This window comes from Triturus cristatus, chromosome 3_1, assembly GCF_964204655.1.
Source record: "Triturus cristatus chromosome 3_1, aTriCri1.1, whole genome shotgun sequence".
NCBI lineage: Eukaryota > Metazoa > Chordata > Amphibia > Caudata > Salamandridae > Triturus > Triturus cristatus.
Genome location: NC_140583.1, coordinates 1058670278 through 1058694218, shown reverse-complemented (window position 1 = coordinate 1058694218; position 23941 = coordinate 1058670278). Strand labels below are relative to the sequence as shown.

General features: G+C 47.3%; 1 protein-coding gene across 1 annotated transcript in view; it reads right to left on the bottom strand.

The window, feature by feature from the left end:
* KMT2A (lysine methyltransferase 2A) overlaps positions 1–23941 on the bottom strand; it is a 1466550-nt gene that overhangs the window by 963322 nt on the left and 479287 nt on the right. The gene's annotated exons all lie outside the window — the stretch shown is intronic.

The window sequence follows — 23941 nt, the reverse complement described above, 5'->3', positions numbered from 1 at the left end:
CCACCTCAAAGAAGTGAAAAATGTTGTGCACTTGTTATAAGCCCTAATGAAGGCTGTAGAAGATTTGTAGCTGAAAGAAAAAGTAAATGAGACACAAATAGGTATGTAAGTATGCAGGTGATTGGCTGTATAAACAAGCATTTGCAATGCAATAGGTCTCGCATTCGCAAGAGTTTGAGATATTGGCATTGTAATGACAATGCTTTTTCTTTGTGTTTTGAACACCTGGAAGTGGTGCAGAAAAACACACTTTGTACTTATGGTCCTTGCTTATGAGAAGCAAGGCTGTCATTAAAAAAGGCACTGGTAGCTCCACCCTTGCTTTTCGTAAACAAGGACTATAAGTACAAAGTGTGTGTTTAAGCATCACTTGCAGTTTTTCAAAACACATAATTACAGGGCATCGTCATTTACAATGCCAATAGCTCAAACTCTCTCAAATGCGAGACCTATTGCATTGCAAATGCTTGTTTTCATCAGCAATTAACACTAATCACTGTCCTTTAGTGCCAAATGGGGAGGAGGATGAGAAGTCAATCTAGTGGCTGAATTGCAGGGTGTATATAGGCCATGCATACACGGCACACGAGAACTGACTTGTCACTTGGGTTACTTATGGCATCTTTGTGTGGGAACCTTATGAATGTTTTTAATTCATGTTCTTAAACTGTCACTTCTGTTAAGTGCCACTAAATGCACTGATATAACCAAATATACTAAAGTGAAATGTGCTGACTTGTTAAAGGAATACACTTTTTTTTTTTTTAGTTTGAAGGGTCTTTATCATATTTTCCAGGGTGTTTGTTGCGCCGTTTATGCCCCAAATATGTTGATGGCTCGAGTTGTGCTCTGGCTGTTAGAGCCAAGCCAGAGCCCTGGCTCGCTCTCCCTCCGTGCTCTCATTATTAACATGCGGACTTGTTTTCCACTAATGAGTGCAGGCATGTACTTGGCATGTGAAGAACTGTCCTGTCCTGCCTAGAGCAGAATGGATGATTCCGAACTGGTGAATGTTGGGAGGGGGTTCTAGCTCTTCCTGGTGGGAGAGGAAAGATTTAATCACCGTTGGATGAGGAGCACCCGAAATGTAGACATGAAGTAGCAGGTCTCAATACAATACAATACAATTTGTGGTTAAATGTCGTCTATCACAATCATAAAGAGCTTCCGGGTCAAGCTGTGCTGAGTGTGTTCATGTGCAAAACTCTGAAGTGTCTGAAATGTATTGGGTTGGGTGCATTTTCGCCGAATGCAAGTTCACTGGTGTGTTGTGATATCGCAATTAATATATTAAGGATTTTATTGCATGATAGTAAAAAAGTGTGTTAGTGTGGCTGTGCCTTCTCTTTTCCTTCTAAGCGCTCGCTGCTTGACAGAGGTGTGTTTTGCCTGCTCCCTCGGGTCGCACAGTCACTCAGGTAGCAGGATACCGGTGAAGTGCACTCACTTCCTGTACACTGGCAGCCTCGAGCTCACCATGACATGAGTAGATACCGCACCAGGGCTTCATGCACCACACTAAACTATTCCCAAATAAGTTATTTACTACAAACACAAACCTTGCAACCAAAGCTGCACAGCCGCCTGCAGTCACTCCTGACAGGGCCTCGATTAATACCACCCTGGTTACAGTGACACGTTATACAAGCCCTGGATAACATAGCAAAGACATAACGTAGCGCCTACTTTGTAGGTACTAAGACACAATTCAATTTGTGGCGCACCTTACATAAATGACTGTGTAATATAATTATCGGGGTGCTCCAGAAGCAGAGGGCTTCGGCGAAGTCACCTCGGCTTCAAGCAGCGATTATTCCATCAAGTCCAGACCGCAGGCCCATCTGCGCAATCAGGCCTCGGTGTGTGATTCCATGACTGTCTGCGGGGCTGGGGGAGGGACTGCATCAGCACTCGGTGTGTGATTCTATGAGGGGACCTTCCAGGTCACTTTTTTGCGTTACAGTAATGGCTGCTGAGCCTGGCTAGGTGTTGGTAGCTAAGAACCCCCCCACACACACACACACACACACACACACAACTGACTTCTAATACAAGCTCAGGGCCGGGCATTCTTGGGGCTGGGTGTCTTCCCTGCACGGTGTACAGTGTGCTATTACTAGGTCCTAGTGTTTAGGTCTCACCAGATCTTAGGTCTCGCCTGACCCAGCGAATGCGCTGATCTGGCGAGACTTTTTGTGAGGGCTCAAAAAAGTGCTACCATGGCCAGCCTAGAGCTACAGTGCATGTGCGCGGGGGCGCGCGCGCCGCGCTTGTTCGGATCACTTACACTTTCGTGGCCACATGGCCGCTTTGATGTTCTCCGTGAGCCAGTTCTTTTTTTTCTGTTTATTACTTCTATGTAGTAACGGTGGCACCCGTGCTTTGGCTTAAACATCTTAGGCTAAAGTCGGGTGCTGAGATTGCTTCAAAAGTAAAGAAATAGACAATTCTTTACTTTTGAAGCAATCTCGGCACCCGACTTTTGCTTAAGATGTTTAAGCTAAAGCACGGGTGCCGCCATTACTACAGAGCAGTAATAAACAGAAACAAGCATTGGCATAGCCAATAGGTCTCGCTTTTGGGACCTTATAAGTATTTAGTTATGCAACTGTTGCATGGCTAAACCCTTATAAGGTCCCAAAAGCGAGACCTATTGGCTATGCCAATGCTTGTTCTGTCTTATTTTGTATATCCCTTCTTGTTTCTTTCATTCTGTACCAGTGCCTAGCAATATAATGCTCTCTCTTCTCTTTGTATCTCTCTCCCTCTTCCTCGGCATTTCTCAGTCACTTTGTCTCTCATCCTGTCCAAACATCGTGTCTGGCTTGGGCGCTCTAGTTATTGCTTCCCCTCTCTATTGCTCTTTCTCTCTCTGCTTACCTTTCGCCCCCTCCCAGCCTCTTTGCATCTCTCTGTGGATCCCTCTCTTCTCCGTCTCCCACCTTCTTCTCTCTCTGCCACAGCCCCCAGCTAACTTTGTCTAGTTCCCGGTTCCGCCCTCCTTTTATTCCTCTCCGGTCACCTTTGACCTCACCCCATGTATCATGCTCTTTGGTTCTCTCCCGTCTCTCTCTAATTATCTCTCACTGTATCTGTCTCTCTACTCTTACTCTGTACCGTATTTTTATTAGTCCATCCTCCACCTTTCTTTTCTTCTCTCCCGAGTACCTCTTCATTTTTGTCTCCCTCTCGCTGGTCTCGGCCCCTAATTCTCTCTCATTCTCTGCCTATCTCTCTTTCAGTGTATTGTTTCCTTTCTGTTTGCTTGCATCCAGCTCTCTGCCTTTCTGACTCTCTTGCTGTGCCTGTCGCCTCCCCTGCTCCAGTCTGTTTTCCCATCTCTCGGAGCCTGCCACTGAGTCCCCTCGCAGCCCTTCATTCATTCACTCCGCTCTCTGCTTCTTTCAATGACATCATTCCAGTTTCTCTCTTTGTTCGTCGCCCAACCCTCGACCGTGGCCCCTCCCTCCCCGAGCAATGGACCTAGAGATGACTTTGAGAGGGTTGAGCCCTGGGGGAGCCTCTTCCTATAAGAGCGGATCGGTCAGGGCAGGAGTCTGGTCGGGGGACAGGAGAGGCGCGTGCTGTCTGAGGGGAAGCAGGGAGGCGCAGGACTTTTGCCATCATTTCTGCCTTGATCTATCCAAATGTGGCGCCGGAGTCGCAGGTGTGATCCCGTTAATTACACAGAGTTTACTTCCCAAACCCGCGCAGGGGGTGTGGGGACGGAAGGGGGTACTGGGAATGAGAGAGAGACGGGATGGGGCAAAGTTATCGGAGGTTAAGAAAATCTGTCAGTGGAACTAGGAAAGGGACCAGGGATGGATTCTGGAAAGAGGAAGGTTCTGCTTGTTCACATGCAGATAAGATGACACACAAGCTGATGTAACCCCCCCCCCCCCCCCCCCATGGAAATCTCCACCCTTCACAGCGGAGACAATGTCGCAAAGTTCATCAATATGCTTCTCTTCAGACAGACTTGTATATCACCACAGCTGATAATCTAAACTCCCGAGCATGTTGGACACTAATGCATTCATTATGTCAGGACTTCTAGCCGCTCCCTGCAACCCTGCTCTCGAAGGAGCTTCAAATCGTCTTCTGGGCACCCCAGCGCTACATAAAACAAGCGTTGGCCATGTGGTTTCACTCTGCCACTTGTTTATATTTGCATTGCGCTTTCACTTTCAGTGAAAGCGCCATGCAAAAATAAACACGGCTGAGTGAAAACACATGCCCCCCATAAAGATAAGAAATTGCTTTGCGACAGCAGCAAAGCAGGCGACCCAGTCCGGATCGGAGGCGAAAGGACGTCAACAAAAAACCCTAATTTCCAATGGCAGGCCTCCATTTAGCATAAACGGTGACGCCAGCCAATGAAAATGAGGGGCGGGTCTTCAAGTCCCCTTCTCAAATCTCCTCTCCTACAAAATCTCGTTCCAGCGAGCGCTGCAACGCCAGGCGAGCCCTAAAAAGTGTGAGGCAAGAAATAGATGTATTTGCAGGAAAACAGTAAAAGATGGGTAGGTGGGATTGAATTGTTTTCAACTGAGATTAGGAACACAAGGTATTTTGTTGTGAAAATATGGAAATGCAAGAGACTGTTTACGTAACATGTAAAAAAAGTAAATACATACATTTTTAAGTTGATCAGAACTTATATATTGGTGATATTTTTCTACAATAATCATGGTAAACAAGTTGGGTATAGATCGTCATTTGTTTACACTGACTGATAAAAAACCCCACCGTTATGTTATTTTTGGGACCATTTTCTGCCCAGAACTTATTTTTACCTAGGAAACAACAATCTGCTGATCGAACTTATAAACAGTAACGATGCTTGTCCAGGTTTCAGCACCATAGAGAGGTCAAAAACATATGAAACCTGAGATACCTTCCAAAATCAGCATGAAAGTAGGTCATGTAGCTCCATATGTTTATGCTACATCTCACCACCAAGAATACAGTTAAGTCACTTTATAGAAGCAAGTTCCAATACACAGTTAACACCAGCTGTTGTTCATCACTACACACAAACAACTAGCAAAGATTGTTTGTGCTGCTCTCAGCACCATGATCATGGGAAATATACACACACATGCAAAATATGGAAATTTTATCTACTTGCATTCCTATTTACTCAGCATGAGATTTTATGGCTGGTTACTAGCTCTGTCCTGTGCCCATTTCCAGGATCTTAGAAAGACGCACAAGAGAAACCTCTTTCAAAACTGAAATTGTAATTATATGTACTGACATATTTGGAAACACAGAAGAACACGAAACATCTCTGGCTGCATCACATGCTGTGGATGCAAAAGTGCAGGGTTGCACCTTAAGTAGTGGAGAGCCAAGTAAGCACCAATTTAACAACTCCCACTTTGCCCGAGCACCAGTGCTTTGGGATTATTCATACTTGCCTTACTAAATCACTCTTGAAGTGCAGGAGCATGAAAGTGGTTGATTTTGTGTGGACAAAAGCTGTTTTTACAAAGATATGGAAAAAGGAAAATGATATTTACCCAGTATGAATCTGTTCTTGGCATATAGAGCTGTAGAGTCATATGCTTGTGCATATATCGCCATCTAGTGTTGGGTCTGGATATTTGGCTTTGTTTTTGTTCGAAAAAGTCTTACCAGTCACAAGGTAGATGACTCCTCCTTTCGGTGCGCATGGGCATTGACTTCATCCTTACATTGTTTTGCCGTAAAGGGTGATGATGGAGTTAGTAAGAGTAGTAAAGATAGATGTCCATGTTTATAGTATCTAATTAAGATAATTCTGCAACAGGTAAAGGTACCCGGGGAGGAGGGTGGGCGCATAGGACTCTACAGCTCTATATGCCAAGAACAGATGCATAATGGGTAAGTACATTTTCTGTTCGAGGCATATGCGCTGTAGATCACATGCTTCTGCATAGACTACATAGCAGTTATCTCCCAAAGCAGTGGCTAACCTGTAGCTGTTGCAGTGGTCTGAAATAGTGTTCGCAAAACTGCCTGGCCCACACTAGCTTGCTGTCTTGCTAACACATCTACACAATAGTATTTTGTGAATGTGTGTGGTGTAGACCATGTTGCAGCTCTGCAGATGTCATCTATGGGTATATGTCCTAAGAATGCCATAGAAGCCCCCAGTTTGATTGTAAAATGCACTCTAGGGGGAATTGTTAATGTGCGTTTAGCTTTGATGTAGCATATTTGAATGCACTTAACGATCCACAGTGGTGTAATACTTGATTTTGATATTTGATTGCCTTTATGTGGTGGAGTGAAAAGCAACAAAAAGTTGCTTGGTTTTCCTGAAAGTTTTTGTCCTTTCTACAGGGTATAGTACTGCTCTTTTGACATCTAAGGTGTGAAGAGCATGTTTTGCCACTGAATCTGGTTGAGGGAAGAACAGGCAACTCAACAGATTGGTTGATATGAAAGGCAGAAATGACTTTAGGTAAAAAGTTGGGGTTAGTCCTTAGAATCACTTTGTACAAATGGCTCTTCTATGGTTAGTGCCTGAAGCTCGCCCACTCTCCTCAGAGATGTGAAGGCTATGAGGAAGGCTACTTTCCACGTGAGAAATTGTAGTTCACATTTGTGCAATGGCTCAAAAGGTTGACTCGTGAGTCTTGTAAGAACTTTGTTGAGATTCCACACTGGGCAGGTGGAAGTCTGGGTGGAATGACTCTTAAGTCCTTCCATAAATGCTTTAATAGCAGGCACTCTAAAAAGAGACAAATGCTGTCTGTTTTGAAGATATGCAGCTATTGCAGCAAGATGGAAGCGTAGAGATGTGTATGCTAAATTGGAACGCTGTTGATGTAGTAGGTAGGAAGGAAAATGCTACTTACCAGTATGCATCTGTTCTTGGCATGTAGAGCTGCAGAGTTGTACACTATGCATAGATCACCATCTGGTGTTGGGCTCGGATGTCTGCATGTTGTTTTTGTCTTCGAAGAAGTGTTGCAGTCACAAGACCTGTGACTCCTCCTTCGGTGGACGATGCGCATGGGCATCGGCTCCATCATTAGATTGTTTTTGCCACTTAGGGATAGATGGAGTAGTAAGAAGTAGAAAGATGTCCATGAGTGAATTTTCTAAATAAGATAATACTGGAACATATAGAGGTATCCGGGGAGGCGGTTGGGCGTGTACAATTCTGCAGCTCTACATGTCAAGAACAGATGCATACTGGTAAGTAGCATTTTCCTTTCGAGGCATATGAGCTGCAGATTGTACACTATGCATAGACTATACAGCAGTATCCTCCTTAGTGGTGGCTACCTGTATCTGCTGCAGTAGTTTGAAATAGTGTTTTTAATACAGCCTGGCCCACACTAACTTGCTGTTTTGCCTGTACATCTACACAATAGTGTTTTGTGAAGGTGTGCAGTGTGGCACAAGTTGCTGCCTTACATATGTCATCTAGGGGAATGTTCCATAAGAATGCCATAGAAGCCCCTAGTATGCGTGTAGAATGAGCTCTAGGGGGAATGGTTAATGTTCGTTTGGCTTTAAGGTAGCATATTTGAATGCATTTTACAATCCACCTTGCAATTCCTGTTTTGGATATAGGATTGCCCTTATGAGGTGGGGAGAAAGATACGAAAAGTTGTTTGGTTTTCCTAAAGGATTTAGTTATTTCAATGTAGTAAAGTATGGCTCTTTTAACATCTAAGGTGTGTAGGGCTCTTTCTGCCACGGAGTCTGGTTGAGGGAAGAATAATGGTAGTTCAACAGACTGGTTGAGATGAAAGGCACATACTACCTTGGGTAAAAACTTTGGGTTTGTTCTAAGAACCACTTTGTTATGATGGATCTGTAAAAATGGTTCTTGTATGGTTAATGCCTGGAGTTCACTCGCTCTTCTGAGAGATGTGATAAGCGACAAAAAAAAGGAGACTTTCCAAGTGAGGAACTGTAGTTCACAATTGTGGAAAGGTTCAAAAAGAGGACCCATTAGTCTGGTGAGGACTACATTGAGATTCCACACCGGAGAGGGTGGAGCTCTTGGTGGGATTATTCTTTTAAGTCCTTCCATAAAAACTTTGATAGCAGGAACCCTAAATAAAGACAAATGTTGTCTGCTTTGTAGGTAGGCTGCTATGGATGCTAGATGTAACCTTATGGATGTATACGCTAGGTAACATTGCTGTAGATGCAAGAGGTAACAGATGGTGTTTTGAATGGAAGCATCTAGTGGGTTGATTTTGTTGTGTGAGCAATAAATGACAAACCTCTTCCATTTTGCCGCATAGCATGCCCTTGTGGTATGGCGTCTAGCTTATTTGATAATGTTCATACAGTCTGGCGGGAGATTAAGGTAGCCGAACTCTAGGATTTCAGGAGCCAGATCGCAAGGTTGAGCTAATTGGGATCTGGGTGTCTTATCTCTCCATGGTTCTGAGTGAGAAGCTTGGGTGAGAGGTGAAGCTTTTGATATGCTACTACCGATAGTTCCAGCAGAGTTGTGAACCATGGTTGCCTTGCCCATGTTGGAGCAACTAGGATCATTGTGAGGGAATGTTGTTGGAGCTTCCTCACTAGTAATGGAATGAGTGGGAGAGGCGGAAAAGCGTAAGCAAATTTGCCTGACCAATTCATCTATAGCGCATTGCCTTAGGACAATCGTTCTGGATACCTGGAGGCGAAGCTTGGGCATTTTGCGTTTTGGTGTCTGGCAAACAGATCTATTTCTGGGTTTCCTCACATGTGAAAGAATGGAAGAAGAAGGAGTAGTTTCTTTTCTGTAACACCAGTTCTGTAGTAGGGGTATCTCTGTTATAGTCATAATCTAGTGAATAGTCCCGCCCATGTGCGCGGACCCCGGAGCAATAAAAATAATCTCTTAAGTTGTCAAGCCATGCAGACCTGCATCTACACTTAAGAGAGAATTTCAAAGACAGATAATGCAGCCTATATCCACAGGCTACACTGTCCAGTACTTCAACTAGAAAGAATTCCACCCGCAACCACAAACAGCACTGCCTGTCCAGCTTTTTCCATAGAGAAAAACCTGCCTCTTCCAGCAAAAGCCTCTGGAATGATAGAGAGGAAGGAACGGACAGACAAGCCCCATAGGCTGCCATTATGTGGCTCAGAACAGGATAATGTGCCTTTAAGAAAACTTTCCAGAACTTTTCCTGTATCCCAGAATGCACAGCAGGTCCCTTTTACTTTCAGTTCTTTTTGAAGGCGTAGCACGCCAGACCTGTAGCATTCCTTATATTAACATTCATCTCTCCACCGGGGAGGAGGGCGGGCGCTTATGACTATAACAGAGATACCCCTACTACAGAACTGGAGTTACAGAAAAGAAACTACTCCTTCTGTAGTAGGGGATCTCTGTGTATAGTCATAATCTAGTGAATAGAATGGCGAGCCCATCCCCACACAAAAACAGCGGTGGAGAAGATTACAAAATAATACCACTACTGTGCGAAATTTTTTCGCAGCGAAGCCTGCCCAACCTGAGCATCTGCCCTGGCATCCGCGTCCAGACAGTAATGCGCAGCAAAGGTATGGACCGACTTCCAAGTGGCCGGCTTGCAGATTTCTGCAATCGGAACATTACGCAGCAAAGCAGTCGTGGCAGCTTTGCCCCTGCTGGAATGAGCCTTAGGTTTACCCCCTAAGGTCTTATTAGCCTTTTGGTAACACAACTGTATACAGGACACAATCCACCGAGAGATGGACTGTTTGGAGGTAGCAAGACCGGTCCTGACTGATCCATAATTGATAAACAATTGGTCTGACCTACGAATATCTTTGGTCTTATCAAGATAAAACTTCAACACCCTCCTCACGTCCAGGGAATGTAGAGACCTTTCCGCTGGAGAAGAAGGATTCTGAAAAAACGTAGGTAAAGTTATGGTCTGGTTGACATGAAAATCAGATATAACCTTAGGAAGAAATTTAGGGCGAGTACGCATAACAACCTTAGCAGCATGAAACACAGTATAAGGTTCTCGGCAACACAACGCCTGAAGTTCACTCACCCTGCGGGCCGATGTAATGGCCACTAGGAACGCCGCCTTCCAGGACAGGTGCTGCAACGAAGCCTTGTGAATAGGTTCAAAAGGCTCCTTCATCAATCTGGACAGCACCACATTCAATTCCCAGGACGGCGAGGGAAGTCTGACCGGAGGGAACAACTTCTTCAAGCCTTCCAAAAAATCCTTGACCACAGGGATCTGAAAGAAGGAAGTCTGTGAAGGGCATTTCCTGTAAGCAGTCAAAGCAGCGAGATGAACCTTAATGGAGTGGAAATTAAGGCCAGACTGCGCCAAATGTAAAAGATATGGAAGGATGACATCTTCCTTACAGGTCGTCTGGTCAAAGTTCTTGGATTTGCACCAGATGCAGAATCTCTTCCACTTGTAAGCATAGGAAGTCCTAGTGGAAGGACGTTTAGCCTTCTTCAGTATGTCCATACAATCTTCTGGTAGATTCAAATGGCCATATTGCACTATCTCAGGAGCCATACCGCCAAACTCAAAGACGAGAGGTTGGATGCACCATCCACCCCCCGAACTTCGTGAGAAGGTCCGGCCTGAACGGCAGCCGCATGTGAGGAAGGAGAGACCGGTGAAGCAGGTCCGTGAACCACCACTGCCTGGGCCATTCCGGGGCAATCAGGATCATCCACGCCCCGGACCTGGACAGTTTGATGAGCACTGCCGGAATCAGGGGAATGGGTGGAAAAGCGTACAGAAAGCTGTTCGACCAGTCGATCCATAGCGCATTCCCCAGCGTCCCCTTCTGGTATTACCTGGATGCGAAGTCTCGGCATTTGCTGTTTTCGGCGGCGGCGAACAGATCTACGTCTGGAGTTCCCCACCTTGCGAAGACTTCTCCTAGTACCTCGTCGTTTATGACCCATTCGTAGTTCTCCTGAAGCAGCCTGCTCAGCGCGTCCGCCTGAACATTCTGCACCCCCGGCAGATGCGTGGCCGTGATCATCAGTCCGCGGGCCAGAAGCCAGCGCCAGATGGCCTGCGCCTCCTGCGACAGAGTGCGCGATCTCGACCCCCCTTGCTTGTTGAGGTAATACATCGTGGTTGTATTGTCCGTCTGTATCAGCAACGAGTTGGTCTGGAAGGACGGATGGAAGGCCTTCAATGTCAGGTACACAGCTCTGAGTTCCAGGAAATTGATGTGGTACGTCGACTCCAACGGGGACCACTTTCCTTGTATCTGTAAGTCTCCGGAGTGCGCTCCCCAACCTTGGAGAGACGCACCCGTCACGATAGTCGTCTCGGGAATGTCCTTGTGGAAGGGAACCCCCCTGAGGAGATTCTCCGCCGAACACCACCATTTCAGAGACTGAAGAGCATGTAGAGACAGCCGGATCTTGTCGTCCCAAGAACCTGTTCTCTGATCCCATTGATCCTCCAAGCACTCCTGCAGTGGTCTCATGTGCAGCCGTGCGTGCGGCGTGAGGAAGATACAGGAGGCCATCGACCACAGCAGCGAAGACACCTTCCTCACTGTCGCCGATGGAGCGGCCATGAGGTCCTGAGCCTTCCGAAGGAGCGATAACCGTCTCTCCTCCGAAGGAGGCACGCTTGCTGACCGTGTATCGATGGAGGCCCCCAAGTACTGTATGCACTGGACCAGAGTCGGGACAGATTTGGACAGGTTGACGTGTAACCCCAGCTTGTTCAAGAGAACGCACGTCCTCCGGAAGTGCGCCTGCGCTTCCGAAAAAGATGAGGCCTTGATCAACCAGTCGTCCAGGTACGCGTAGACAAACACCTTGCTCCTTCGCAGGTGCGCCGCTACCACTGCCATGCACATCGAGAAGGTCCTTGGAGCAGACTTTAGCCCGAATGGCAGTACTGTGTATTGATAATGATTGGCGCCGACTTGGAATCGCAGGAACTTCCTGTGTTTCCGTGCAATGGGCACATGGAAGTACGCATCTTGTAGGTCTATGGCACAGAGCCAGTCTCCCTGTTGCAGCTGAGGGTAAATCTGATACAACGACAGCATGCGAAACTTCTCTCTGCGAATCCATTTGTTTACTTGCCGCAAATCCAGAATGGGCCTGAACTCGTTCTTGTCCTTCTTGCGAACCAGGAAGAAACGAGAGTACAGACCTCTTCCCCTTTGAGACAGAGGTACGTCTTCCACCGCCTTTTTCCGTAACAGGATGTCTGCCTCCGCCTGGAGATCTCACAGTTGATACCGCGAGCTTACCGGCGGAATCGCTGGAGGCGGCCTGATGAACCGAAGACTGTATCCATTGCAAACAATATTCAGCACCCACTTGTCCTGAGTAATTTTTCTCCACTCTGCCGGAAAAAATTGAATGCTTCCCCCCACTGGAGTGGGTAACGGTTACAGGGGAAGTAAATGCTCAGGGCCGCGACCCGGCCGGGCCCTTGGTAGCAGTAGCGGACTGCTGGCCCCCTCTACCCTTCTGGCGTTTCTGGAAGGGTTTACGGAACTGCTGCTGCTGGTTTTGCTGCTGTCCCGAGGCCTGCCCACGCCCTCTGCCCGCAGACCCGAACCGTCTCTGGAAGGGGTGTTTCTTCTTTTCTGGCTTCTCCAACCCGACAGCCGTCAGGGTCTCTGCCTCCGTCTTCATGCGGGCCATCTCGTCGTCCGCATGTTGGCCGAACAGGGTTTCCCCCGAGAAAGGCAGATTGGCCACTCTATGCTGAGCCTCGGGCTTGAGCGAGGTAAGGCGAAGCCACGCGTGCCGTCATTGGTGGACGCTATGACAGTACCCATGCGCCGCCAGCAGGGACACATCCGCTGCCGCACAGATCACCTGGTTTGAGACCAGCATCCCCTTGCGCAAAGTCTCCAAGAAGTCTTCCCTCTTGTCGCGGGGCAGCAGCTCCGCATACTGCTGGAGAGACACCCACAGGGCATGGTCGTAACGCCCCAACAGAGCCCCGGCACTTGCCGCCTTCATGGTGGTGGCAGCCGTCCCACAGACCTTCCTGCTCGCCAAATCCAGCCAGCGGCTCTCCTTGTCGGGCGTAACTGTTGATGAAGGGGTGGTAGCATGCTGCTTCCTCGCCGCCGTCACAATGACTGAATCCGGCTTAGGGTCCGTCCTCAAAAAGGTCGGGTCCGAGTCCGGGGCCCGATACTTCTTCATAAGCCGGGAGGGGGCGGATTTCGTCACTGCCGAAGTGAGGAACAACTCCATAGCGGGCTCCACCAGTCCCGGTACAAGAGGCAGCAGGGGGCGAGACAGGTGCTTCTTGTACAGCGTCTCGAATATCACGGACGTCGTAGGTGTCGGTACCTTCACCGTGATTCCCAACTTGGCTGCACCTCTCAGCAGTACCTCCTGGAAGGAGACCAGATCGTCAACCGGAGACACCCTCGTCCCAGGCGAGTCCGACAGCGTCGGTGAGAAGTCCCTGGCAGATGATCGAGTGCGCGATCTGGATCTGCGCCTCATGTGGCGCCGTCTCCTCCGGAGCGGGAGCGCGATCTTCTTGGCTTCGGTCTGTCCGCCGGCCTCGCCGGGCCCGGCGACGGTGGCTTACCCTGGCGCCGCGGCCTAGGCGTTCCCTGCGGCGGCAGCGGATACCTGGGCAACGAGACCGATCGTGTCGGAACCGGTGGTGGGCCCGAAGGCCTGCAAGGCGGAATAGCAGGAGGAGGCGGAGGCAGACGAGGCGGAGGCAGACGAGGCGGAGGAGGAGGAGGAGGAGTTGGCGGTGGTGGTGGTGTTAGTGGCGGTGGCGGAGGAGGAGGCGGCGTATATACCACTGAGTACCCCGAGCCCGGGGACTCCGTCGAGGGACTCCTGGTGTCCGGGCGCCGCCTGAATCCCTCTTCGACGTCGATCGCCTCCGCGACGTCGATCGCCTCCTCGACGTCGATCGCCTCCTCGACGTCGATCGCCTCCTCGACGTCGATCGCCACGTCGACAGCGAGTGCCGCTTCGACGGCGAACGCCTCGACGGCGAACGCCTCGACGGCGAACGCCTCCTCTTCGCCGACGGCGTACGGCGACCTTCCCTCGGCGGTGAGCGCCGACACCGGGCCTGATCGCGACGTCGATGCCTCGACGGCGATGTTGATGGCGTCGACGCAGACGATGCCGAAGTCGTTGACGGCGGCCTGATCAGCTCCCTCGACGTCATACGTCGACGTCGCTTCTCCCCAGAGCCCTGGGGGGACGGTGAACACACCGTGGTCATCCCTCTCGACGCCTTAGTCGACGTCATCGACGCCGGTGGAGAATGGGGGCGTTTGCCGGTCTTCCTGCCCCTGGGGAGCCCCCCAGAGGCCTCAGCATGGGCAGAATCAGCCCCTCCTGACCCACCTTGTGCCTTCAGCCTTCTGTCCTCCAGGACTTGGAGCCTGATCTTCATTCTTTCCCACAGGGTCCTGCCTGAGAACGAGTGGCAGATATCACACTCTTCAGGCACATGGGACTGGGGAAGGCAGCCTATACACACCTTGTGTGGGTCTGACTTAGCCTTCTTCCTATCGCACTCTGGGCACTTGTCGAACAAGCAAGGCATGTTGACAGCACCAGAAGGCAGTCCCAACACTAAAACACTTGAAAAATTGACAAAAATCACCAATAAACCCTTGAAAAGGGAGAGCTCAATGCTCCAGGGTCCTGCTAGCAGGAGCCAGAAAAAAGAACTGAAAGTAAAAGGGACCTGCTGTGCATTCTGGGATACTGGAAAAGTTCTGGAAAGTTTTCTTAAAGGCACAGTATCCTGTTCTGAGCCACATAATGGCAGCCTATGGGGCTTGCCTGTCCATTCCTTCCTCTCTATCATTCCAGAGGCTTTTGCTGGAAGAGGCAGGTTTTTCTCTATGGAAAAAGCTGGACAGGCAGTGCTGTTGGTGGTTGCTGGTGGAGTTCTTTCTAGTTGAAGTACTGGACAGTGTAGCCTGTGGATATAGGCTGCATTATCTGTCTTTGAAATTCTCTCTTAAGTGTAGATGCAGGTCTGTATGGCTTGACAACTTAAGAGATTATTATTATTGCTCCGGGGGTCCGCGCACATGGGCGGGACTATTCACTAGATTATGACTATACACAGAGATCCCCTACTACAGAACTTGAGGATGAAGTTCCCATTCGTGTATCTGTTGTGTTTGCCTGCTGAGCAGATCCGCAACTTGTGTACCCCTGGCAGGTGTTCTGCTAGAAGGTATATCTTCCTTGGATGGCCCATCTCCAGATGCCTTGCGCCAGGTGGGATAACTGGAGAGAATGTGTCCCCCCTTGCTTTTGTATGTAATATATCGCTGTCATGTTGTTTGTACGGATTAGGACAGCTTTCCATAGTAGCTGCGGTTGAAAAGACTTCAACGCTAGAGAGATTGCTAACAATTCCAGGTAGTTGACGTGAAATTGTTTTTGTTGGGTGGGTCCATATCCCTTGAATGGTATAGAAGATGTGCTCCCCAGCCGGTGAGCGATGCATCTGTTGTTAGCACTATCTGTGGGACTGGCTCTAGGAACGACCGCCCTTTGGAAAGGTTTTTTGTGGTCCACCACTGCAGAGAACGATGGGTGCGGTCGTCCAACAACACCAGGTCTGTTAACTCACCTTGAGCCTGGTTCCACTGACGTGCTAGACACTCTTGTAATGGACGAATTTGCAGGCTTGCATGAGGAACAAGAAAAATGCAGGAGGCCATCATTCCTATTAGTTGCATGAACACTCTTTGAGCTAGCGTTTGTATAGCACCTATCCTGACTGGATTGGGATATGCTAGGGCTATGGAAGTATTTACGGTAGCTCCTAGATATTGTTGTATTGTGGAAGGCTGGAGATGGGATTTGCCTAGATTTATTGTGAATCCCAGACTGTAAAGCAATTGTATTGTACGGAATGTGTGTTGAACAAATCTGTTGAGAGCTTGCTTTTATGAGCCAATTGTCTAGATAAGGGAAGACATGAATTTGTTGTCTTCTCAGATGGGCTGCAACCACTGCGAGGCACTTGGTGAAAACTCTGGGCGTTACAGTAACTCCGAATGGGAGAACCTTGAACTGGTAGTGTTGACCATCCACCACAAACCTGAGATATTTCCTGTGAGCCGTGTGAATGGGAATGTGGAAGCAGGCGTCCTTTAGATCTAGTGTGGAGATAAAGTCGCCTTGCTGTAGTAGTGGAAGCACTCTAAGTGACAATGTGGAAGTGGTCTGATTGAATGTAAAAGTTGAGCGGTCTGAGGTCCAGTATTGGGCTGAGAGAGCCGTCTTTTTTTGGAATTAGAAAATAGAGGGAATAGACCCCTGTGCCTTGATAAGGCAGAGGAACCGGCTCTATTGCATGTTTTTGTAACATTGCTAAGACCTCTTGTTTGAGGAGTGTTAGGTGTTCTGATGACATTGGACGCTGTCTTGGAGTAATGTTGGGAGAAGTAGAAGTGAGTTCCAGGCAATAACCATACTGGATAATTTGTCTTGCCCACTTGTCTGTTGTGATGGAATTGCAGACAGGCAGGAACTGTGAGAGGCGTCCCCCGACAGGAGTGGGATGATCGGGGGAAGCGTAAGGAAGTCACTGTTTGTTATCAGGGGAGTTGCGGGTGTGGTTACCCCTGCCTCTACCCTTCTTGTTGTTTCCTCTGGAACCTCCTCTATTGTATCCCCTGGAAAAGGAGCTTTGGTTGGGGCTTTTATAGGGTGAGGGCGGGTGTTCTGATGTAATTGTCTTGGAACCTGTTCTATAGAAAGAGCGACAAAAGGAACCTCTTGCATATGGTAAGTGTAAGGCTCCCATAGACTTTGCGGTCTCCGTGTCTTTTAATCTTTTCTAAAGATGCGTCTACTGCAGGGCCAAATAGGTGCTCCTGATCAAAAGGTTGATTTAGGATGCTATTTTGTACTTCTTGTTTAAATCCAGATACCCTGAGCCAGGCGTGTCTGCGTAGCAAAATACTGTTTTTTATTGCACGGGACGCGGTGTCAGCTGCGTTGAGCGTGCATTTGATGGACGTATTAGTTATTAGTTTGCCTTCCTGTATAAGGTCACTAGCTTTGTACTTATATTCCTGAGGTAGATGTTGAATGAGCTTTTCCAGCTCATCATAGTGGGCCCTATCATATCTTGCTAGAAGGGCTTGAGTGTTTGCTATTCTCCATGAGTTTGCAGCTTGAGACGCCATACATTTACCTGACGTGTCTAATAATTTAGATTCCTTATCAGGAGGTGGTTTGATACCTGACCCCTGAGAGTTTGCCCTCTTGCGTGCATTGGCTACCACCAGTGAATCTAAGGGAAGTTGGCTCTTGATGTATATAGGGTCAGTGGGAGCTGTTTTGCATTTTTTATCTACTCTGGGGTTAAGAACCGTAGCTCTAACCGGGTCTTTAAACACCTCAGGAGCGTGTCTAAGAAGGCCTTGTAACATGGGTAAGACGTGAGTAGATTTTTGTGGTTGGTCAAAAGTCTCCAGTAGAAAATCCTCTTCTACAGGATCTGAATTTAGTTTGACCTTATGGTATGTGGCGGCCCTATTGATGAGCTGGGCAAAACCCACATTGTCATCTGGCAGAGATGGTTTTGAGGGGTAAAAATGCAGAAAATTGGTTAGCTCAGGATCAGTATTATAATCATGCCATGGGTCTGGATCCTGTGGTGGATCATTAGGATCTTCAGAGGCTAATGGTACTACATCTTCATCTTCTTGCACATCCCCATGTGAATCATCATTATCCTCCGGTTGTGGAGAGCGTGCTGGTGAAATAAGTAAATTAGGGTTAACTGGTGGTATAGGTGAAGGTGGTGTTGAGGTATTAGTAGCTATATGTTATTTCTTTGAAGGAACTGGAGCATGTGGCAAATGTTCTGGTTTCCTCTTTGTGGGTAGTTTGGTTACTATTTGACCAGTCTTTGGGTGAATAAAGATGGTAGTTTGTTTTGGATCGGGAAAGAAAAGTTCTTCTGAATCGATAGGCTTCTTCAGCGTCGAAGATTTGTCCTTGGAACCTGTTTTTGGATGGTTTTAGACAATGTCTCGTACAGAAGCTTTCCCTGCTTCTGAGGCCTTCGGTGCGGGTTGTTTCAGCTCCGGAGGTGTTTGCTTAGGAGTTTTGTCCTTTAAAGTTCTTGGCTCTGAAGTTTTAGGTGCAAAGGTCTTTTGTGTGTGCTTCGGTGCCGAAGTATTTTCTGTGTGCTTCGGGCCGGGGTTTTATCCGACTGCTTCGGTGCCGATGGCTTGTCGGGCTGTTACGGTGCCGAATGTTTTTCCGGTGCCGGCGGAGGGTGCGGCAACTCGGACGGCTGAGCTTTCGGTGCCGAAGATGGCTTTGCGGTACCGGGTGGTTGGTTCGAGCCGGAAGGCTTTTCTTTGTCCTTCGGTGACCGGCCCGGAGGCGGAGCGCTCAAAGTTTTTGAACGGTGTGGACCTGAGCCCGATGGCGAAGGTTTAATCGGAGCCATTAGTATGGGCTTGGGAGGGGCAGGGGTTTCAGTACTCACGTCCCTTTGAGCAGGGGTGATGTCATCTTCGGCATCGGAGAAGTCTGCTTCGGAGTCCAGGACCTGTTTTTCCGGAAGACTATCGGGACCTGGATGGAAGATGTCAGGAATGGAACCTGAACCTAGGGACATCGGATGGTCTTCTTGGATTTGAAGGAGAGACACGCCTCACAATCGTCCTCTCGATGTTCTGGAGAGAGGCACAGATTGCAGACAGGATGGAGGTCAGAGTGTGGAAACTTAGCACCACACTGTGGACATTTCTTAAAGGGAGTCCGTTCCATCGTCGGCCGTCTCTACCGACGCGGGTAGGCCCAGCGGCCCGCTTCGAAGTCCGCAGGCGTCTAAGTTATTCAAAATTTGTAGAGGATGCGCGCCGAAGGTACGCAATCGAGACAATACCGTCCGTTAGCTGTGATTGCGCGTCGAAAGGGGTTCGATAACGACACCGAGCCGGACCGCAGCGAGTCACATCCGAATGGGGAACCAAGATCGATAACAATACCGTCGAGGGTATGGATTGCGCTTCGAAGGGGTCTGAGAAACTGTGCCAAACGGAGCACAGCAAAACATATGCGAACCCGATGGCAGAAAAAAACAATCTAAGGATCTAGTCGATGCCCATGCGCACTATCACCGAAAGGAGGAGTCTTTGGGTGTATATCCAGAATTTTTTGTTTCGGATCCTGTTTGTCGAGCAGAATACCGAAAACCTGCTTTTTAGGTGATTTTGGCGTGTCCTTGTGTTTCGGCTCCGAATGTTTTGGTGCAGTGGTTTCTTGGCCGGAGTTTTCGGATCCGAAGTTTGTTTTGGTGCCAACGGAGGGTGTTCGGTGCCAGACTTATTCTTCGGCTCCGGAGTCTTTGGCTTGGTGCCCGATTTGGCATGGGGCTTTTTGGAACCGTAAGGCTTTCTACTGGGCTTCGGTTCCAAGCCCAAAGGCGGCACTTCGGAAGCTTGTTCTCGGCGCCCACCGGGGCCCGAAGGCACAGATTGGTCCGAATCCTTTTTCTTCGATAGAAGTGGAAGGTGGGACGAGGTAGGGACACTACTCACGGTACGTTGTCCATGCGAGATGTCTTTAGCCTCGTCGGAGCTGTGTTTGGAAATGAAGATGTCATCCTGTTCCTCATCGGCTCCGATGGGCTCACCGCCTTCCTCCCCGTCCAACTGAGGTCCGAAAAGGTCCGGAATGGAACCGATTTGTTGTCTTTGCATGTCGCGTCATCGGGCTTGACGAATCGAAGAGTCTTTTTGGAGCGGAAAGCTCGGCACGAGACGCTGTAGTTTTCTCTGTGGTCGGGTGACAAACACAGGTTGCACATCTCGTGTGAGTTGGTGCGCAGGTATTTTGTGTGGCACCGAGGACAGAACTTGAAAGGAGTGCGAGTCCAACCAGGGGCTAGGCCTGACGGCCTACCACAAGCTCTCCGGTCAAAATTGTCCTTAGGCATCACGGTCCGCAAAGAAAGAGGAACGCGATCGGAAACAATACAGCCAAGTGTGAAGTAATACGCGCCGAGAAGGACCGAAGGATCGATGTCGAAACAGAGCCTAGCCAGTTACATCCGAACCCGATTGCGGAAAAAAACAATCTGAAGATGGAGTCAATGGCCATGCGCACTATCACCTAAGGGAGGAGTCCCCTACCTCGTGATTAGGGAAAACTTCTTCCAGAAAAACAAAGTGCAAACATCCGGACCCAACACTAGATAGCGATCTTATGCAAAGCATGTGATCTACAGCTCACATGCCTCGAACATAAATTACTTAATTACAAATCACCTGTGCTAATTCACATGCTTTTATCATTCCTAGTCGCTGAGTTGGAACTCCCAGATTACTTTTTAGTTAGCAGAATAATGCTAAACAAAGACTGAAAGGTCTTAAATCTGTCACTTTAGTAGCACAATCACTTTAACAAAAGACTAACTTCAACAAATGAGGTCAGTGCATAGCGATTACAACTTTCACTAGAGGCCACCAATTCTGATTTCTTAGCAGATGTTTGAGGATTTTCGCTGGTTGAAGAGAGTATTTTTACAGAGTATGGTTAGAAGGGTGGGCTGCTCGAAATTATGAAAGATACCAACACTGAAGAATTGGAGTTACAGGTTACATATCTTTAACATTGTGATTGGAAGATAGAAAGAGATGCTTTTAGGGTGGGAGGTAGAATATAAGAGGGGTTTGGACTATGGGTGATTTTGTGTGTTGCAGTTGCTGCTTAAGATAGGAGCAAGAATGTGCTGTAATCATCTTGCTGTAGCTGAAGAATAAACCTTTTTAATTTATATATGCAAGACACTTTAGAGGTGACAAGTGCCAGTAACACCAGAGCACTAGGTTCCCTTTGAACTAGTGTAAAAATAAAATGTGACTGCAGGAGCTGCTAACTGTAAGACGCTGCTTCAGAAGGACATACTGTGGTAAAAACCCTTTAAGGACACAGTAAACAGCTACTAGATGAAAATTACTATGGGCACGAGACAAATGCACCAGTATGTGAAGACTGCATTGTGTGGAAGAAAGGCTTATAGTGATTGCATACCTTAAAATGGAATCAGTAATATCTCAGTCCCCAGGAGAACTAAGAATATGTTTGGAGGACTGGTGAGCAGATTTTAAAATGTACTTAGAGATTACTAGAGGACGGGTGTGTCTGCCAGAACTAAGTTAGAATCATAAAGGCACATTGTGAGAGTAGAAGGAATGACGGTTTTGAAACAATGACCTATTCCAGATAAGAAAGATCTGGGTTTAGAAGGAGTGTGCAATGATGAATATGATAGATTTGCGTGGAATTTCCAGGATAATTACAAAGCCAAAGTAAACGTTGTGGTAGAAGTTCTTTTGAAGAGAACAGTTACTAAAGGGAAAGCATAGAAAGCCATGTAAATATTCTATGTACCAACAATTTGTAATGCGGTCATGGGAGGGAGAGATATCAAGATGTGGCCTCACTCAGATTCTCCATGCACCTTGATAGATGAATACAAATGCTGATGAAAGCTCTTAAAGAAACTTCAAGTATCAAAAGAAAGAGATGGTTGCTCTCTTTTCGGAATGGCAGAACACTATGCCACATTTGCTGATCACTTTACAAGTAGGACAGGTAAAATGAATAAGTTGCTAACAAAGAATGCTATGTTTAGATGGTAATAAAAATGTGAGGAGCTCAAGAATATGAGAAGATTGATTGCCCATGCTATTCTTCTAAAACTTTGGGACTTGAGAGAAATCCATTGCAGTTACAGAGGCAGGTGACTATGAATTGTGAGCTATCCTAGCACAGCCTAAGGATGGAAAGCACAAGGTAATGGCATGTGTGTTACAGATGTTCTAGGGAGCAGAAGGTTCATGTTCCGTAAATGAGGAGGCACTTACCTACTGATGGGTATTAAAATATTTTTTTGCGTAACAATATCCAATCGGGACAAATCACAAACCGCTTAGGATACGGACAAGGTAAGGAAGATGAAGTTATAGTATCCACCAGAACGATAATGTTACTTACCCAGTAAGCATCTGATCTAGGCATATAGCGCTGTCGATTCACGTGCTTTGCACACCCCTGCCATCTAGTGTTGAGTCCGGATGTTTGCAAGTTGTTTTTCTTCAAAGAAGTATTTGCAGTCACGAGGTAAGGTGACTCTTCTTTAAGGTGATAGTGCGCATGGGCATCAACTCAATTGTTAGATTGTTTTCCCGTCAGAGGGTGAGAATGGAGTAAGTGTAGAATAGAGATGTCCATGCGCATAAATGCAAATTAAGAACTACAACTACAGGACGCAGGGGAGGCGGGTGGGTGCATGTGAATCTACAGCTCTGCATGCCAAGAACAGATGCTTACTGGGTAAGTAACATCCGTTCAAAGCATGTGAGCTGTAGATCACATGCTTTGCATAGACTATATAGCAGTAAACTCCCAAAGCAGTTGCTAACCTGTAGTGGTTGTAGTTGTTTGAAACAGTGTTTTAAGTACTGCCTGTCCTAAGTTAGCTTGTTGCCTTGCTAACACATCTACACAATAGTCTTTGGTGAATGTGCGGTGTCAACCATAGTAGGTCATAGTAGCCAGTTTTGTGAGTGGAAAGCGCTCTAGGGGGTATTATCAAAGTTCTTTTTGCTTTGATATGACATGTTTGATTACATTTTACAATCCATCTTGCAATACCTGACTTAGATATAGGATTGCCTTTGTGTGGTGGAGAAAAAGCGGCAAATAGTTGCTTAGTTTTCCTAAACTCTGTGGTTCTTTCTACGTAGTATAGTATAGCTCGTCTAACATCAAGTGTGTGTGTAGAGCTCATTCTGCTACAGAATCGGGTTCAGGAAATAACACAGGTAACTTAACTGATTGATTGATATGAAAAGCCGAAACTATTTAATAGAGAAATTTAGGATTGGTTCGATGAACCACTCTAACTTTGTGCATTTGAAGGAAAGGCTCTTGTGTAGTTAATGCCTGAAGTTCACCAAATCTCCCTAGTGAGGTTTTCGCTATGAGGAAAGCAACTTTCCATGAAAGGAATTGTAACTGACATTTGCGCATTGGTTCAAAAGGTAGACCCATTAGCCTTGTAAGGACTATGTTTAAGTTCCGCTCTGGTGCAGGGCGCAGTCTTGGTAGTATCACCCTTTTTAGTCCTTCCATAAAGGCTTTAATCACTGGTACTCTGAATAGAGATAAATGTCTATTTTGCAAGTATGCACCTGCCACTGCTACTTGTAAACAAATGGATGTGTAAGGTAATACAGATTGATGTAAATGAAACAGATAACAAATGATGTCCTATACAGAAGCATCAAGTGGATTGATATTGTTTTTATTGCAATAGATAACAAACCGTTTCTATTTTTCTGCATATCATGCTCTAGTAGTAGGCTTTCTAGCCTCTGAGAATATTCAAACAGTGTGGGGGTAGTTGAAAATAACCAAACTCTATGACTGAAGGACCCAAATCGCTAGGTTGAGTTCTTTGGGATTTGGATGTCTGATTTCTCTATGGCTTTGAGTGAGGAGACACGGTGCGAGATGTAACTTTTGGTGTGGAACCACAGACAGTTCTAACAGGGTGGTGTACCAAGGTTGACGAGCACATGTGTGGGCTACTAAGATCAGTGTGAGGGATGTTTGTCTGAGATTCCGAACCAGTAATGGAATTAGTGGGAGAGGCAGAGAAGCATAAGAAAATATCCCTGACCAACTCGTCCATAGAGCATTGCCTTGGGATGCATGGTTTGGGAACCTGGATGCGAAATTTGGGCATTTTGCGCTATGTACTGTGGCAAACAGATCTATCTGTGGAAATCCGCATTTCTGAAAGTAGGGAAGAAGAACTTGGGGATAAAGTTCCCACTTGTGAACTTGCTTCCTGTATCTGCTGAGCAGGTAGGCATTCGGATTGTCTACTCCTGGATGGTGTTCTGCTAGGCGATACATTTTGTGATGAATTGCCCAATTCCAAATGCTTTGTGCAAGGCATGAGAGCTGGAGAGTGTGTCCCTCCCT